Genomic DNA, 9,240 nt, shown 5'->3' with positions numbered 1-9,240 from the left:
AAAGATTGGATTACGGGATTTACTAATTTAACGTGCAAGACACGGTACTTAATATGCTTCGGCTACACCGGATCTTCACACTCTTGACGCCAGCTGTTAGTCACGAGATTCTAAGATCTGCGCTGCAGTGCTCCTGGACGCAAGATAATACGATGCTACCCGCGAGATCCAACGATGGTGTTCCCTCACCGCTCGTACATCTTGATCTGGTCCGTGAAACAAAACCGTTATAATGCTTCGTGAAGCACCATATCGGTGCTTGTACCTGCCACGCGACAGCAACTCACGTTTGATTGGGAGTTATCCAAATTAATGGGAGATCCCATTTATATCTCATCTCTACCATTTCCTTCTCTCTTACCTTATTATCTCCTTATTCTTTCTTTAAAATAAGGAAACAGAGAAAAAAACGAGAACAACAGAAAGCTAGAGAGAGAAAATGATGAGAGAATTAAGAATAGAAATGGAAGGTGAGAGATTGGAGATTTATTTTGTTTCTCCATTTGGTTATATTGATAGAGAAAGATTTGGCTGAGATTAAATCTCTAATTCTAAAGAGAATGAAGAGAAAGAGAGCTGCGTTTCGGATTATGAAGATATTCGGTTGGATGATGGTGATGAAGATTGAATGAAGAGATAGCTGGAGATATCTCCATTGCTATTTGGAGAGAGAAAGAAAAGATTTTATAAAAGATTGAACATCAATGTTAATGGGAATATTTTATTTGATCAAGATTTTACAAAAGATTCACATACCTTTTAGCTCAGGGAACTTTGTCTACAAATGTTGTTTTAGACAAATTAAGAACCAAACTTACTGAACACTGCAACCAAGATTTTATCTGATGCAGAAAGAAGAATAGAAATGGTATGTGTTCTATAAAACAAGTCATTGTTAGGTTATTGGGCATTGAATCAATCGTAAGGCATCATATTCTCCTAGAACTAAAACCAAGACTTCCTGCTAGAAGGCGGCCATACTCTTCAAGAAGATAATTTTGGTGCAGAAAAATTTCTTCGAAGATTGTAATCCCTAGAACAGATTGATCGAGAACTTCAACTCAACATTACTGTAAAAATGAAAACCCTAGTAAAAATGAAAGGTTTACAAAGCCCTAAATTTAAAGAAAAGTGTGTAAAATTAGAATGGGACATACTTGCCTTCCAATCGGAAACCTCTCTTCGACTTATCTTTCAAATAGAAAAGACTTTCCTGGGTTTTTTTATCGAGAACCCAACAATCTTGCTTACAAATTATGAGGCATCTTCAACCAAAAGAGAGAAGAACAAAAAACCGTAGTTAAAGAAGAGAGGGAGAGAGATGGAATAATTTCAGAGTTTTTTTCCATCACTTTATCTTCATCGTAGAATCTCTGTTATTGCTTGCCGCGGTTCTGCATACGAGGGTTTATTTCCCGCGCTCAAAACTTGATCGTTAACGGATTTGTGGTCTTTTTTTTTTGAAGAGAAAACGGTTGTTTGGGTCATTAAATTATGGTGGGTGTTCTCGGGAAGAAAGAGAAGTTTCCAGGGAAAATTGTTGAAAACTCAAAAGACACGCACCAAAACACTCCCCTCAAGTCGCCGGCATTAAGCTGCCCGCCAGAAATGGCCCGCGATGTGTTTCTCTCTCCTGTCTCTCTATATATATATGTATGTATCTCTTCTTTCCCTCTCCCCTATTTTCTTCTCTTTAATTTTTTCTTTGTTACAGTTCCGGCGAGGGGGTTTTCCCTTCGCTGAAACCCTTCGTCTGGATCTAGAAGAACCAGATCCGGACGAGTTTCGGGTGAAGGGAGATCCCCTTCGCCGGAACTTTCGTGAGGTAATGAGAGAGGGAGAGAGGATAAGAGGAGAGAGAGAAGAAAGAAGAGAGAACTCTGGTGATAGTGATCGCCGACATTAACGGTGGAAGTTGTCGGAGTTCTAGTTGAGGTGAGAGGAGAAGAAGAAAGAACAAAAAATTAAAAGAGTGATGTTTGGAGGAAACAAAATAACTTTGTTTCCACCCAAAACTTATTGCCCCGGAAATTTTTTTTATTTCCCCAAAACACTGACCTTAAATTATTCATAATAACTAACAAAACAAGTAACTCTTTCTATTAAATCAAACTTGGCAAAATATTATAAGTAATGATCCATAAGGTTTAAAATAATATGGGGTAATTACTAATGAGGTAATTTTCTAATTTATTGGTTCCCAATATACCCTTCTACACTAAAAGTCAGTTTCTCTACAAAACCAAAAAAAAAGGAAAAAATCTCAGGCAGCGAGCTTGAATGATTTCACACATTGTTAATATCTTTGTATATAGACACCACAGGAGGCTGAGATGGATCATTCACATATTCCATGATTGACAATGAGTGTTTTAACCTTAGAGAAGTCGTCAATTATGTTCACAGTTGATAACCGACAACTTTACTGCAGAGATAAGATTTTGGTGTAAGACTTCTTCACAAGGTTCCAATCATGTCTCTAGTGATGTATTGCTATCGCAGCTTCAGAAGCACCAAAGTTAGAGAAAGCTCCATCAACATTCACCTTCACCTGTCTGCCAGTAGGAGGGACCCACTGTTGTCTGAAAATCGATGTTAGTTGGTAATAAATCAGAATGACATGAACTAAATTAATTAGGATTTGATTGAAATAGAGATTGTTGATTGTTTTTCAACAAAATCATATGAGACAAGTAAAATACACCCAACTCCTATGTTTACTTAACCCTTGATCTAGTAGGTTTTTGACGCTTTCTATTGGATTTATGGTTAAATATCTTCATGTCAATGCTATAAGCCATCTGAGAGCAATCTCCAAATAAATGGAATGTTGATTAAATCTTCTTCAATAGTTTTCTTTTTAAGTTGTTCTTTTGATTGATGTCTATGTTCTTGATTAATTTGATGATGATTTGAGATATTGGATATTCGATCTCGATTCGATCTTCTTCTTTTAGTTATTGTTATTGGATTCTTACACGACTCTGTTTCACTTTCTCTATCCAGAACAATTGAACTCACATTAATGATTGATGAAGAAAATACAGGATCTACTAATATGAAACTCTTCTTTGGGTTTTCTCTTACTCCATAATATAACTCAACTTTCACTTTTTCTTCTAGTTCTCCCGTCTCTTCTTTGTCCGATGATGATTATGATGGTGAAGATGAAGCTGATGCAGTCTCATCTTGAAGCATTTCAGAGTTTGTTCAGTCTTCTGTGGTGTTTTAAGAATCTTCAAGTGAGACTTCATGTCACCAGCTAAAGCTCTTCCATTAGATATTTTTTGAAAAGGGCTTTACAATTTGGTGTCTCCATTCAACCTTAATGATAAAGAGAAATGAAGGGAAGTTGATAATGTTTTGCTTTGGTTTTTCCCATCTTATATGTGGGTGTCGGAAAAATGGAGTGAGAGAGCGTGAGAAGCAAAGGATAGAAATGGAGTAGTTGGAAATTTTGTTCACAAAAAGATGCAAATACAAAAGAGAAATTCGATGTTTGACCCCTTTCTCATTTGTCCAAACCAGTTGAGTTAAATCAGCCAAAGGGTCCAAACTGCAATATTGATTATGTAAGGCAAGATGAGAAATTTTTTAAGTATAAATTTAAAGAGGGACTGTTACCATGTGACTCCGTCAAAAAAGAGGCTAAAATGCAACACTGAAAAAGGGGAGTCCAAATAGCAAGTCGACTATATGAAAGTTGTCCAAACAACAAATCTCCCTATTTCTCATGACAACAATACCAACGTTAACCATTCTCCACACGAATAACTGTTTGTTTTGTTGCATATCTGTCTTGTTTCATAACTTGAAAAATCTAGAATATGTGGCTGCAAGATTGTTCTTGGTTTAACAGTAGCTTAGTAAGATTTTGAGTTTTCTGGTTCTGTATTACACCATATGAGCTTATCCTCTTGCACAGTAGTTGATATTGTAATGTGTGAAATCGTTTCGATTGTTGCAGTATCAAAGTATGATTGTAAGATAGACAAATTCGAAGTAATTGATGAAATGTTAATTAAATCCTATAGCCAAATTAAATATGTGGAAAAGATGTAGTAAGGTAAATCTATTTAATTTGAGGGAAATGTTTGTCCATATCAAGAATTCACGGGTCATCCTTGATCTTGATATTAGATCCATCCCTTACTTGCCATAAAATGTTTTGTTTCATAGTATCTCTAACTTTAAGCATAGATTTCTTGATAACATTAGAAGGGTTTTTTGTGTTAAAGTCTCAACGATTGTCATTGTATAAGTACTTCCCTTTAAGAAATCTTACCCATACAACTTGTAGATTGGTCAACAGTCTCCATAATAATTTTGCTAATAAGGATTCATTAACTACATCTAATGAACATATACCTAATCTATCGCGCTGTTTTGAACTACTAACGATATCCCAGTTTATGAAGTGTGTTTTCCTTTCTTCTAATGCATGACCTCCACCAAAAACTTTGTTTCTAACGTTCTAGCAGTTCGATAACATGTGTAGAAATTCTGTGAATACTAAATGGGTATGTACAATATGAGTTTAGGACTGCCTTTATTAATATTGTGCTTCCTGCTTGGGAAACCAGATTGTTTTCCACCCAGATAAAGTCTTACTACACTTTTCTATGTGTAAGTCATAACTGTTTATTCTATTGCCAAGTTTCAAACGAATTAGCTTAAATATTTAGATTAATGAATCATGATGGGAGCTTGAAGTGTTTAGGTATAATGTATTCAACTCTTAGTAATATTGAAAACCCAGCTTCGCCAATTTCGCAAAGAGTCTAATATTTGCCGAACATGAGGCCTTACTGGTTTTCTATTCTCGAGGCGCAAACTCAGTAATGTCCTGGAAGTCTCAATCTTCTCCAATCTCGACTTCTTTTGAACAATTCCCTAAGTTGTCGAATCATGGTGTAGACATCTGTGTCAATGAACTGCTCCTGAAGAGTAGGTTTCATGGTTGAGTTATGGGTCATTTTGATGAGTTGGCCAAAATGGAATTAGCCCTCTGCCTCTTTTATTAGTCAGTCTTTTCTTTCAAAGGAATTCCAACCGGCAAATGAAGATGATGATCTGCTTGCTACTTATTACTATTCTCCCATTCCAACCTTTAGCTCTTCCATTATTACTTATTATTCATTGGAAATGTATGAATTCATTGGTAACTAACGAGCATTTTCCTCACTGAAGGACGAGCAAGTTGAAGAAGGCGAAAATCCTAAGAAGTAGTTTCAGAGATTGTGGAGTGAAGAGTATGACCTTGTTGTATTAGGGTCTATAAATAACTATAAGAAACGAAGTCAGGAATTGAACTTTAATTTTCAAAAATTTCTCTGCATATTGATGTTAATAGGGATCAATTAACAAACAAGATTACAAAGATGAAGAATAAATTTTTAGCAATTATCGGAAAGGGAAATTCACTTTCATGAAGAGGTTTGAAACTTTTGAGCTAATTATGAAAGCAATATGGGTAGGTCAAGAAGGAAATAACAGTAATGATGGTGGTGGTAGTGAGAATCACCCTAGGATATCTCTGGAGGAAATGAAGTCTTTGTATCCTTTTTAAACTAGGGAATCCGTGAACTTATCTAAATGTACATAGAAGAAGGTCTGCCCCACGTTCATTAGCCGGTACCTGAAAGTGATTCGTAAGACCTAAATAATCAAAAAAGAGCATGATTATTATATTAACGAGTATAGCTTCATATATAAATACTAAATTGTGTTTTATTGCATGGAGGAACTAATTTAGAGTTCCCTTTGCCAGGAAGTTCCTTAGGCTCCGACAACTCCATGCAAAGGTCATTCCTCCATCCACATCTGGGATGTCGACTCCCTTTCAGTGATACTTGCTTGAGAAATTTGCCTCACAGTTCGTTCATGAGTGTGTTTCATCACATCCTCCGAAAATAAATAAGCATTGTCTGGAATGCATGTTTGTTCTGTTTGTTGGAAAGACAATGATTTCACTGAACCACTGCCATGTTGAAGAGAACTAGAACCACCCATCTTTTCTGGTTGTGGGATATCGATTCCAACATAGTTTGTTCGTTAAGATCTTAGACTTCTTTACCTGTGAGAGTTTAGAAAAAATGTCAAAAGTATCAACAATATTAGGTACCACCGGGAGACATTCTTTGTTTTCTGAGTTTGGTCCTAATATTCCTGAATAGACAGATCAATCCATGGTTGAAAACGAGCCTGTTTTCCTTCATGTTCCTATTGTAAAAACAAACTTTAAAGGAGTATTTGTATTTCGGTCTCATTGCTTTCAGAACAGACTTGTTACTTCTCTGAGATGTTACATTTCAGAAGGTCTCCAAATTGGACAATAATGGGACAAAATTTTGTAGTAAATGCCCAATTAAACCGCACGGCAAAAATGGGGTAATTTTCAAAATGTAATTCTATAGATATCAATTTAGTGTTTGAGAATTTAAGATTTACCTGTTGAGGCGATTGAATTAAGAACATTAAATCCAATTCTTACTCTAATATAGACACACCATTTTTTCCTTTCTTATAATGCATGATCCCTACCAAAAACTTTGTTTCTAACGTTCTAACAGTTTGATAACATGTGTAGGAATTCTGTGAATACTAAGTGGGTATGTACAATATGAGTTTAGGACTTCTTTTATTAATATTGTTCTTCATGCTTCGGAAAGCAGATTATTTTTTCACCCAGATAAAGTCTTACTACACTTTTCTATGTGTAAGTCATAACTGTTTATTCTATTGCCATGTTTTAGAAGGATGAGTCCAAATATTTAGGTTAATCAATCATGATGGGAGCTTGAAGTATTTAGGTATAATGTATCCAAATAAAATAAATGGCTTATCATAGTTCACAGATTGCCCAGAGAAATTGGAATAAGTTGTCATGATTTCTAGAATAACTGTAAGATTGTCCATTGAAGTCCTTCCGAAGATAATGAGATCATATGCGAAAAGGAGATGAGAGACATTGTGACACTAATTATTTATCTTGTATCTTGTGTAATGACCATGTAATTCATACCATGAAATAAGAAATGAAAGCGACTATGACACTAGGATGAATAAGTAGGGTGACAAGTAACACCCTTGCCAAAGACCACGTGAAATTGTGAGATCCCCATAGACCACTACTAATTTGAATGTCAAAATGGGAAGTGGTGATGTTATGCATAATGAGACCCACCAACAGTCCTTCAAAACCAATAATTAAGACTTTTAAAACACGACCAACTGACACGATCACATGCTCACGATGTCTATTTTTAAGACATCCTCTTTTCTTTTTCATTTGTAATGATGTAATGGTCCACATTGCACAATCATCTAATAATGGTCCAATTCGGTTTGTTATGAGTATTGTAATGAATTTTTAGACCCCATTGCATAGTGCTATCGGTCAGAATTTTGATGCCATATTTGGAGCTCTTACCAATAAGATTAAGGCGAGTGTAGTAAAGTTGAGAGTCGTGTCGGAAGTACCTATTAGGAATGCCTTTTTTAGTGCAACTTATTAATTAAACACCTACGATGTCCCAAATGTGTTGGTAGAAGTGACATGGCAATCCATTTGAACTTGAACTTTTCGTTAATCCTCGGTTGTAGTAATCTTAGAGATGTAGCTCAGGTACTCGGCCATAGCACATGAAATGCATTCAAAATATCAGGTAGTGGTTTAACTGACCTGTTCAGCTGCAAACAAATTCTAAAAATGAGCAAATAACTTAGAGGAAATTTCTATCATCAGTAATTGTAAGGCCAGAACTAAATACTAGTTGGTTTGCGATTCTTTTATCGACGTAGTGTCATCGCTTCATGAAAAGCCTTTGAATCTTATATCCCATTCCTGGCCCACTTAAGTTTTAATCGTTGTTAAAATTTAAACGTTGGGCCCCTTCTAAGAAAGTTATATGTTTTTGAATGTTAGATTATATTTCCAAAGTCAGGTCAGTTGGGGTTAAGGTTTGAATCTCTAAAGGTCTCCTGCATAGAATAATCAAACTATTCTGCCGTAAACCAAAAGCTAATTTACTCCACGTACGAAGCGAGTCTTTTACCGATTGAACTCTATTATGGAAAGTCACATCACTTGAGTCCCAGTGTTGTTTAAGTGTAGTGTTGTAGTTTTAGTGTGTGGTCCAAAGTTTAATTAAGTCCAGAGATCGTGTTTAACACATGACCTTTCACATTGGTCTTCAATAAAATAGGGGTGTGATCACTATGGTATATAGAAAGGTGGAATTGAATTACATCAAAAGCCAGGAGGCAGTATAAAGGGCTATATAAAGGTGATCCCTTATATGATGTAGCCTTATTATTAGTAAAGTGAAGCCCGGTCCATTATAGCCCAGGTCTAATAATCTTCACTAATTTGTGAAGTCCTGAAATTGGCGCTAAAAGGGATAAAAACGTCTCCACCCCATTTTTCGGCTCTTGAACGTACATTATTAAATCACGAAGTACACACACTAGAGAAGAAATACTACTCAAATAGGAAAGCAGGTTTTTCCAAAAAGGGCATTTATCTTGGACCGGAGGAGGAACATAAACACCTAATAGATCCTAAGAGGGACCTAATATCGTTATATGAATTAAATTATTAGAAGAATAATTAATATTAACAGTTAATAAGTCAGGCCAATTTCTACAATAGATATATTTTGTTCAGCTGTTGGAAGCATCACATGCATCTCCTCCAAAGTTTTATCTCATCCATTCATGTTGTAGTTCAGCTTGAATTGATTGCAACCACTATGAAGGGAGTGAAGGATATAGTCGGAAGCCGACTCTTGGTTGTATGGAAAACCCAGCATCGCCAATTTCGTAAAGAGTCTAATTATTTGTCGAACATGGGGCCCTACTGGTTTTCCTTTCTCGAGGCACAAGCTCAGTAATATCCTGGAAGTCTCAAGCTTCTCCAATTTCGACTTCTTTTGAACAATTCCCTGAGTTGTCGAATCATGGTGTAGGCATCCATATTAATGAACTTCTCCTGAAGAGTAAGTTCCATGGTTGAATTATGGGCCATTTTGATGAGTTGGTCAAAATGAAATTATCCCTTTACCTCTTTTATTAGTCAGTCTTTTCTTTCAAAGGGATTCCAACCAGCAAATAAAGATGAAGATGATGATCTGCTTGCTACTTATTATTGTTCGCCCATTCCAACCTTTAGCTCTTCCATTATTACATTATTTATTGGTAAGGTACGAATTCATTAGTAACTAGCGAGTATTTCCCTCA

Source organism: Eschscholzia californica, unplaced genomic scaffold (genome assembly GCF_041429995.1).
Source record: "Eschscholzia californica isolate CP2 unplaced genomic scaffold, dmEscCali1.0.p SCAF_1, whole genome shotgun sequence".
Classification (NCBI taxonomy): Eukaryota; Viridiplantae; Streptophyta; class Magnoliopsida; order Ranunculales; family Papaveraceae; genus Eschscholzia; species Eschscholzia californica.
Note: the sequence above shows the minus strand (reverse complement) of the source record.